At 32.8% G+C, this 10,242-nt stretch overlaps 1 protein-coding gene across 1 annotated transcript in view; it reads right to left on the reverse strand.

Moving 5' to 3' along the window:
- The window catches only part of LOC136976993 (phosphatidylinositol 4,5-bisphosphate 3-kinase catalytic subunit alpha isoform-like), a 41,697-nt gene extending 36,502 nt beyond the window's left edge, over window positions 1–5,195 (reverse strand). The window contains exon 1 of the mRNA XM_067272400.1: window positions 5,041–5,195. The gene's annotated coding sequence lies outside the window, so the exon portion shown is untranslated. The remainder of the gene's footprint in view (window positions 1–5,040) is intronic.
- Between the last annotated feature and the right edge of the window lie 5,047 nt (window positions 5,196–10,242).

Consider the following 10,242-nt stretch of genomic DNA (forward strand, 5'->3'; position numbering starts at 1 on the left):
CCATGAAAGGGAGGCTAGTATTTAAACCAGGCCTAATACACTATACTAATAATGTATATTTTCATACTTTTCGGTTATCCGACCAACCCCAGTCCCCAATGAAGTCAGATAATCGATGCTCTACTGTAATTATGTTTGATAACAAAGACTAAGGTTTCCCAGATCTCTAAAACGTGTTGTCCAGAAAAGCACTCCTTGATAAGTAGAGTATTGGCAAGCATAACTGCCTCAAATTGAGGTACAGAAGATAGAGAGTGACAACATCCATTTTATAGAAACTGTACCTATTAAGAGACAATTCACCTAGCACAGTAAATAGAGTTGCTTTGGCTGTGATGGAGGAAGGTGTGACAAGGGGGGAACGGAGGAGCCCATTTAGGAGCTTGGCAAGTGGCTTTTCAAGATAGTAAGTAGAGTGGAACCTTTTGTTAACCAGCAGCCTCAATGACCAGCCCTCTTTATGAGTTTTGACCTCAAAGGGTTCTTATTTAAGCATAAAAATTTGAAAGTTCTATAACTTCAGAGAAAGAAGATGAATTGAGCAAATAGTCAATGATAAAAAAAGTCAATATTTACACAAAGAATACAGCTAAAAAATTACTACAATTCTCTAACATTTAGAAAATTCATGATACTGTCTTCTAAGGACTATCTTTTTGAATTAAGATAGAATACTATCTTAATTCCTTAATGCCTGGTAAAACATGCAAATGGTACAGAAAATATTTGATATAGATATATTCAATTAAATATACTCTACAATCTCAAAGATCCAAATATCAGTTTACTACAGCCTATTAATTTAATATTTGTAATAACATTTGATATGGATATAAATGAATAAAAATCATTCTTATCTACTTCAAAATGTTAGTATAAAAGAATTTGATAAAATATGACCATTAAGATAAATAATTGAGGATTTCTTTAATTCTTTAAAAAAGATCAGGCTGTTGGCTTTAGAACGACATTTAATAACAGGAAAAAACTAACTGGTACTTTCAACACTGCTGTCATCTTCAGGCAAGGCAGATTGAACACAGAAGAAAGATTTGAAAAGTTAACATATTCAAAAATAATTTAGAATAAAACACCATATTTAAACAACAGGTTTAAGTGCAATTTTTTTAAACTTTTCATTATGAATTCATTATTACTCTTAATCAAATACATTATTTGAATACAAAGTTCCTGCAGTTTTGTAAAATGCAGGAACTTATATACCATAAAATAATTTTGAATAAGTTAAAACTTTTCAAATCTGTGGTAAGATTCAAGCTCTGAATGAAGAGTTCTGCAATCCAGAATTGTAGACCCCTATACAAGCAAAAAAGTCAAAGAAATCATACCTGTATGTGTGATCTTTTACAAGATATTTGCCTTCAAAGGTCAGTTTTTAATATGTATCAGTATACTGCCTATTCTCCACACTCTGCATTGTTTAGGCTCATTATTTCTTGTTCTGACCAATGTTCTGAATGTAGTCATGCACTTTGGTGCAAGCAATAGCAAGCACCAAAGCATCCAGGTGGGGCAAGCACCTACCCCCCTAAAATTATATGACATCAAATACTCTGCAAATAGTCAAGTGGCTACTCAAAGCCAGCTTAATCACATGAGCTAAATAGTTAAATGCGATAGTCTTAGCAGAGTGACACGACTTGCAATCTCATGCATCTGATTTTGAGAGGCTATATCTGCAAAGGATTCCTTTGACTTTTTTGCTCCTATGGATATGCTCTACAGCTCTGATGAGATCTCAACCATCTCATATTCAGAGCTTGAATTGTACCTGTGTGTTGGAAGACCATCAATGTAACATATGTACATAGTTTTTTTGTAAAAAAATGTAAACATTGAGTATTGTGCTATAATCAAATATTTTGACTAGAAGGATTTGACTGTAACTGAAATTAAACAACATGAATAAGATGAATCTATTCCATCATTTTCAATGGTAAAAATGGGAGCAATGCAATTTAAACATGGAGGAGAGTTTGGAAAACAATTCTTGCAGTGGACAACCATCTGCAGATATGAATGGAGAAACCATTTGACAAAATCTACTTACAATATTACTGTATTAAAGTAAACAAAACCGCACAGGCTATGAAAAGATCAACTGAGAAGATGTATCATATCCTAGCTCAACATAGTGGCGTAGTGAGGGGGGTGCAAGGGGGTCTATCATGCCCGGGCACCACTCGCAGAGGGGTGCCCAAATGATCTTCAAGACAAACTATATGTTTCTGGAGGGGGGCGCCAATAAAGTGTCGTGCCCCGGGCGCCAGTTATGTTCGCTACGCCACTGGCTCAACAACTGAGTAAGTTATGTCAGTCTCCACAAGGTAATGGCCATATCTGTTGGAATCAAATATACTCAATGTCAAATTTTAAAAAGGTATTTATGAAGAATCAATCTGATTTTCTGGTGAGATTTGCAACTACTAATGATATTTAAATCCATCATTATAAACCAGAAACAAAAGAACAGTCAAAGCAATAAAAACATGTTGACTCTTCATATCTAGCAAAAACAAAAGCAGTTTCATCGGACTGACATCTTGGAATTTCAAAAATCTGATGACTTGAGTCATAGCGTCATCTTTCGAGATTCCAACATGACGATCGATCAATTATCTATCAAAGGGCCAAACTAAAAATACAGAATAAAATGCTAACCATCTACAAAAATGAAAATAAAAAATTTGTAAGAAAAATATCATGATTGGCCAATAAAAAATGCTTTATCAATAACACAATGTACCAATTCACATAAATACAGTTACAATAGCCAAACTTCAGAAACTTTATTTTGAATTGTTGCCATATTCACCCAAACATTCCATGGGAAGACCCTAACACTGGTCTGAACTCAACACCTTGAAGGAAAAATCAGTTAAAGAAATCAGTTCTTCCTGATCAAATATCTAAATTATATTACTGACAAACAGGAAAACGATACCATATACTAGAAAGAATATTAACATATATTATAAATGATTTTAATGTTAAAAAAAAACAGCCTGACAGTTAATATAAAAAATACAAAGCCTGACAGTGTCTTAATAATTAATGATTTAATGATATTGAAGTATAAGTAAAAAATTTAATTCTGAAATCATTTTTTGTTTAAAAATAAATTCAGAGAATTTTATTTAAAAAACAGATAACGGAAAACCAGACATCTTATTTATAAATGCAATAAACAAACTATAATAAATAAATCAAAAGCATATATCAAAAAAGTTATAAAACTAAAGTTAAAATTTTCTATTGTTTTTTTCTAAATATACAGTTTTATTATCTGTTTTCTTTTTGATTAAATAATACACTTGTTACTTGATTCTGTGGTGAAATTTGATAGTTTATGTAAACAAATATTAATCTGCAATGTGATATCAAATAACCTTATACAAACAGATAATGAACAGTTGTGGTCATTTTCACTTATTTTAATTCAAAAAATAATTTCCTCGTTAAAATTCAAAAATGCATATATATAAATTTTGTAGCTAGCGTTAACTTTGTCATCAGTTTTTTAAAATCGAATTATAATTATTGAACTTAAAATCATTAAACTAAAATTCCTTAAATATTTGAGGAAAATATTCAGGGAATGTGCAACAGAAAACATGTGAAAAAATAAAAGCAATACCAAATTATCTTATTATTATTTTAACATTTAAATTACAATTACAATAAATATATTAAAATCTAAAAGTTAAATATATTGTAAAAAAATTTATTATTATTATTAATACTGTATTCCTCATGTTATAATTTAATTAAATAATTACATAATTTTTCCCTCCATTTTTGGCTGTGCCATCTGGGAATTATTTAATCATACCCATCATGAGTTTGGCAGACCCACAACTGGCTGTGTCACCCATTAATGGAATGGTCAAGCGATGAAAAACAAAGTCTGACAAATCCAAGACAGGCCATGCCTAAAACTACCTGGGTTCACTCACCAAGATATTAATCTTGGCCATCCTGCCATCAATAACATAAATCAAATTATTACTTCTGCCGGCTAGATTGGTGGGATTCCAAACTACAATCCTTGGACCAAATCCAGTTTGCGACAAGTCAATCCAGCCCACAAACACATTTTGAACATCACTTATGATAGAAAATAGGCTTATTTTGGCACATATGAAATATACAAAATACTTGCAACCTTCCCACCTACGACTTACATACAACTTGACCCACCAATTGAAAAGTAAGGACCCAAATTGTAACTGTTATCCTATCAACACAACAGCTACAATTCAAACATAACTCAGTCTTTCCTATAAATTATGATCAATATAGGTCAGTATATAATCAATATATTATCAATAATCCCCTATTTGTCATCCACATAGACTGATCACAATGCAAACTGTTCACATACAAAACCAAAAACAGTTATATAAATCCTAACATTCTGGTACATTGCGGTAACCATTTTCTTCAATACAATTGATTTAATAACATAAAAACCTGTAATAACATAACATAATTTACAATATTAACGTGTTAACTTTACATATTTCTATATTATAATTTAAAAATATATATTAAAAACAAACATTGTGAAATACATTGAATTTTATTGAAATATTTACCTTAAATAACAGTTTATGTATAAATAATCATAAAAAAATAAGTGATTTAGATAATAAATTTATTCATTTAAACCAATTAAAGATATTCTATGAAAGGATTTAAAGGGAAATCACAACCAACATTACTCATAATTTCAAAATAAACAAGATGAATAACAAGAAATTTTGATGAAATCATGCATTAAGGGTTTCATTTATCATATTTTAAGGTTTAAATACATAAAAATTAGCATATAATTTAAAAATATTAATCAATTCAAGTGTTTATTGAAACTATTTAGTAAGAGTTACTTTTAGTCAACTTGTGTATATACTTATATACATATAAACTACCTAAAAGTAACTTTCACCAGTTCAATATAGAAATGTAATAGACATATTATTGTTCACCATAAGAAAAATAAAAACGGTTGTTGCTTACCTTCTTCTTCATACTTTCTCGGTTTTGTTTGGGTTACAAACACATCTTAAAATATAGATTTTACATCATATTGCAAATTTTTCTTACAATAAAAACTAAAGAAAATTTCAATACTTGTTTACAATCACCATGACAGCCTAATTGACACAAACACGCATGCACCAATAAGGTCAATGATCGAAATTTGAATAAATTAATTTATGTTTTGTAAATTTAAATTATTTTAATTTATTATTTTTTTTTATTTACCAAAAGATATTAATATGATAATATGATAAAACATTTAAATTATTGGTACGTAAACGTTTTTGGAGATGATTTAAATTTTATTTTTTTTTACAGTATTTTTAAAAAGCTTTCAATTTTTAATTTAAATGTATTATAAATTTAAAATAATAATAATAAATTAGTTTTATATTAAACAGTTCTTAAAAAATGTAATTGTCAATGTTGCCAACACCAAAATTGTAAAAACGTATGACGTCAGGGACCTCTATGCATGTGATTTATTTTATTTTAATATAATTATAAATTTCTTGCAAAAATGTCGGAATTCCAAATAAATTATAACAGTTTAAATATATCTTATAATTTTCTAATATATGTTTTTCTTCGTACTGAACCCGACACATTAGTTCGGATATGACGGGCCCCTTCCCTCACCCCATTGTGGACCTGGCCGAACCAACAATGGGCTTGCTAAAAGAGGCCCTCTTAGTACCCACCGGACGTAAAAAGTTAAAAAAAACCGACACTATTTTCATACTTATTATCTAATTTTCTGGTCTATCTCTATCTTGTAGGCTACGCTTGAAATATTAATGAGGTACTAGATGGCCGAGGAAGTTAAGGCGTTAAGTGATTTTATACTGTAATAGTCCGCATACCTTCTGTGATGAAACTTTCTGTGTTAACAACTACTGTATAAGGATGCCATGATCTTATTCTTGAACCCCTTTCTCTCCTAATTCTTTCCTTTACAATAATACACTTGCCATCTGTTGGCCGAATAAACATGCTTTCATGTGGTGTCCAACTTGGAGTCGCCATCTACAAGGGTCTATCACAGAGAGTGTGCAAAGATATGACAGCGCTAGTAAGAAGTGTCCAAGATACGGGATAAAGAGGTATCCAAGTTCGGGAGGCGAGAATACATTATAATGCCAATACGTCCGTTCAGTGCGGAAAAGTATTCAAGTTAGAGAGATGTCTAACTTTTGAGGTTTTACTGCAATTATTTGTCTCCAAGTTTGCTTCACCTGGAAAATTTTCTACGGACGTTCATGGTCTTAACAGATCCGATCGAACTATGAAAAAGATAGTTTTAGTTCCCGTAGAGCAGAAAGATTACAAGAAACTCATACTACGAAATCATGATCTCTGAATGAGAATATGCAATCGTAATTAAGAGCATGTTGCAAAATTAAAATAACAATGAGTAGTTTCCAATTGGTGCCCACTATCATCAGAATGTTATCTTATACCATTCTTTCTCTTATAAGCGGAGTGAATACTACACGATTTTTCTACCCAACGTGGTCTGTTCAGCAATTTTGACATCACAGTGTTCGAAGTTGACCAAAATCGGTATTCCGAAAATTTGGAAAACACAACTGGTTGACACTAACAACCAATCAGCGAACGACTTAAATAATAGTAACGCCAATATATGATTAGAGCCATGGTTCTCAATCTGTGGTCCTCAGAGCATGGATGTTCGTGAAGCTACTTCAAGTGTTCCGCGAAAAAATCAAATATACAATTAAAAATTGTCGCAAAAAAAAATCGATACAATGTAAAATAATTTTTGTATGAGAATTTAATCAGCAAACGCCATATACTAAACCGAGTGTGCTCTTGATTTCACAAAGGTTTGCCACCCCTGCTTTAAAGCTGGTGTATTATAAGTGTTCCGCGGAAAAAAATGTCAAAGTTTAGTGTTCCCCGACTTCAAAAAGATTGAGAACCACGGGATTAGAGAATAGCTATGTCCATCCTCACGATCAAGATGGCGAAAAGACAGGAAAGCATGTGGGGGAAATAATTCCGAAATAAGTGTAATCGAGTTTTATCGATTACACTTATTTCGCGAGGTAAGAATAAGTAAATAAGAAGTAGTATGGTTAACATGAAATTGATGGGATTATATCTACATGATCTGTTTTATTCTAAATTTTTAAAATTTTTTTAGTTTTACTTTGTACAAACATTAAAAAGAATAAGTAGCAAATTTTTTTACATATAAAGCTTGTAGGTTTTAGTTTAACATATAATTTTATGATATATAACCGGAAGATCCATATAAGGCTTTTTAAAACGCATTCCGCCCTGTGGGCACTAAAAAGGCCTTCCGGATTCGATCCAGGGTCTCCAGAGTGGTAGGCTGTCGCCTTGACTGCTCGGCCATCCAGTCTATGCCGGAATAATATGTTTTGTTAGCCGAGAAGAACATAAAAGAAGTTCCGAAATGCATTTCATGTTCGTGTTGTGTAGTAAGATCCATTAAGTGTCTATATACGTCTGACGTCTGTTTTATACGTGATTAAGTATACAGTAATACCCCGAACTTACGCGATAGATGGGACCTAGTGATAACCGCGTAAATCGAATTCGCGTAAGTCGGGGTATAATTTCGCATATAAATACATAGAAATTATTTTTAATTGAGGCCAGAGACTAAAGAAAACAATAATTTAGAAAAAAATGTTTAATAAAATCTTAGATAATACATATGTATAACAAATTATATTCTTAAAATCGTAAACCGAAGCTATTTTGACGGCTCAATGATTGTTTTTTTCTCCCGCACAATTTCCTCGTAGTATGTTAATAATTTTTTTATTTCTCGTTTTGTAGAAGAAATGCGCTCTTCGTTCGAGTCTATATTTTCTAAAATTTGTAACCCCTTTTCATTTTTGTATCGAAGTCTTTAATAATGTTAACTGTACATTCCAAAGATAAAGTATTTTTTTTCTTGTTTGATGCAGAAGAATCAGTTCGTTTGGATGACATAGTAGAGTCTCTCAAGTCTCCGTAGATATAACAAACACAGAAATAAATAACACAAAATAAATTGTAGCTATGCGTCAATTCCGCGCGACACGTCCGAACATGTAAGCTAAACAATAGTGTGGGGGAGTGAGTAATCAAGAGTTGCGTGGCGCTCAAACAAAAAACGAATCGACGAAGTTTAAAAATTGCATAACTCCGGGTTCGCGTAAGTCGGCATAGCGTAAGTCGAGGTATTACTGTATATATTTATTTATTTATTTATTTATTTATTAACTTCTTTTACCCCGTGGGCACTAGGGCCTACAGGACAAAAAAAGTTTTTTTTGAAGAAAATTTGACAGTACGCTATTTTTCAAATAGTCATTCTGTAATTTAGAATGATGTGGTAACACGTCTCTTGATGGGACAGCCATTTTTGTTTGAAAATGTTGAATCTTACGACCGGCATTTTTACTCTTATCGTCCTCTGGGCAATAAGAGGGTATTTCTGTACTATAGAGAGGTTTCATGTCGACATCACGAGTGACGTCATGAGCATGCGCAATTGTCCAGCGCCATCTTTGTGACTCTTTGTGACTTGTTTACGTTTTGTGTGTGTTCACGTGCGCTTTAACTGGAGTTTTTGTGTTGTTTTTTTTCGTCGCGTATATCACTATGGTGATTTATTGTGTAATTGGGTGTGATGCTAGTTCACTCAAGAACAAAGGAACATCATTTTTTAAAATTCCCGGCATTATTTGTCATCAAGGATCCCAAACTGAGAAGCTTTCACGACGAAGGCAAACTGCATGGCTCTCGAGAATTAACCGGAAAAATTTCGATACGAATAAAGTGAATATCAATACAAGAGTTTGTCAGAAACATTTCATTTCAATATTTACATTAATAAACACTAAGTTATATTTTAAAACCTAAAAGAGTTTACTGATTTGCTTATATTAATTTATTTCGGTATAGTGCATTTATAAATGAATAACTAATGTAATTTCAAGCTTTAGCTAGTGCAAACTTATAAACGTTACACGTTAAAACTAAAAGCAAGTAGGCTTATTATATGCTAATTTCAACTAGAAAATAAAGGAACAATTTGAATTAAAAAAATTGCCACAGCTGTTTTTAATTAGACTTTTTTACTTTCAGACAAAAATTCTTAGTTAGGAAATACGTAAAAACACGAGTTTAAACAAACAAAATAAGACATATCTTTCCAAGCAATATTACTTCGCTGTTATTCATTACTTTTACTTTTATATCAGGAGAAACCCAGCCACTTGTTAAATAGTTATGGGCCTCTAAAGATTTATAAGCTTTCATTTGTGACAGGGTGTAGAAATTTGACGGCCGGATGGCCGAGCGGTAAAGGTGGCAGCCTACCGCTCTGGGGGACCCGGGATCGAATCCGAACGGGTCGAATAATCCCCAGGAATTTTTCGGGGGTGGTCCGTTCGGATATGTCGGGCCCCGTCCCTCACCACCCGGTCGCCCCATTGTGGGCCTGGCCGAACCCATAATGGGCCTACTAAAAGAGGCCCTCTTAGTGCCCACAGGGCGGAAAGAGTTAAAAAAAAAAAAAAAAAGGGTGTAGAAATTTGTTGTCAAAACCAAATAGTTTATATCACCAAATTCTACTTTCGGCCACAACTCTTGATCTACGACTTAGTCTGATAAACTGGCTTCGTATGGATCGCCTTGACATAACGAAATTTTCTCTTCGTATAGAGCTGCAACTCGTCCTGTTAGACTACTAGAATAGCCCGCAAGAAAAAATTCTTTTTAAACTTAATCCATGATAATAGAACTGCAGTATTTTTGTACGTTTAAACTAAAAAAAGACATCGAACAACAAACCACGTGCAAGCTAAGCGAGCGAAAACTACCACAAAAATGGCGAATGGGCGGAGCAAACGTGTGTTTTATCACGTGACATGCGACCTTGAAACCTCTATAATGGGTTAGGCCAAGCCCACAATAAAGTGGGGGGTTTATGAAGGACAGGGCTTGACATCCAGGATAGACAACTCTTAAAAATTCCTGTGCCTACCAGCACCCAAGTGGATAAAATCATTGAACACTAGTATATGGTCACGTGGGATTTTCCGTGTTTTCTTCACGTCAGTAATATCCAAATAGAAACCAGTTTTCCATAAAAGACCTCTCGGGAGGCATTCACCTGTTGGCAGATCACCCGTG

The sequence above is a fragment of the Centruroides vittatus genome, unplaced genomic scaffold (genome assembly GCF_030686945.1).
Source record: "Centruroides vittatus isolate TY-2023 unplaced genomic scaffold, ASM3068694v2 contig_439, whole genome shotgun sequence".
NCBI lineage: Eukaryota > Metazoa > Arthropoda > Arachnida > Scorpiones > Buthidae > Centruroides > Centruroides vittatus.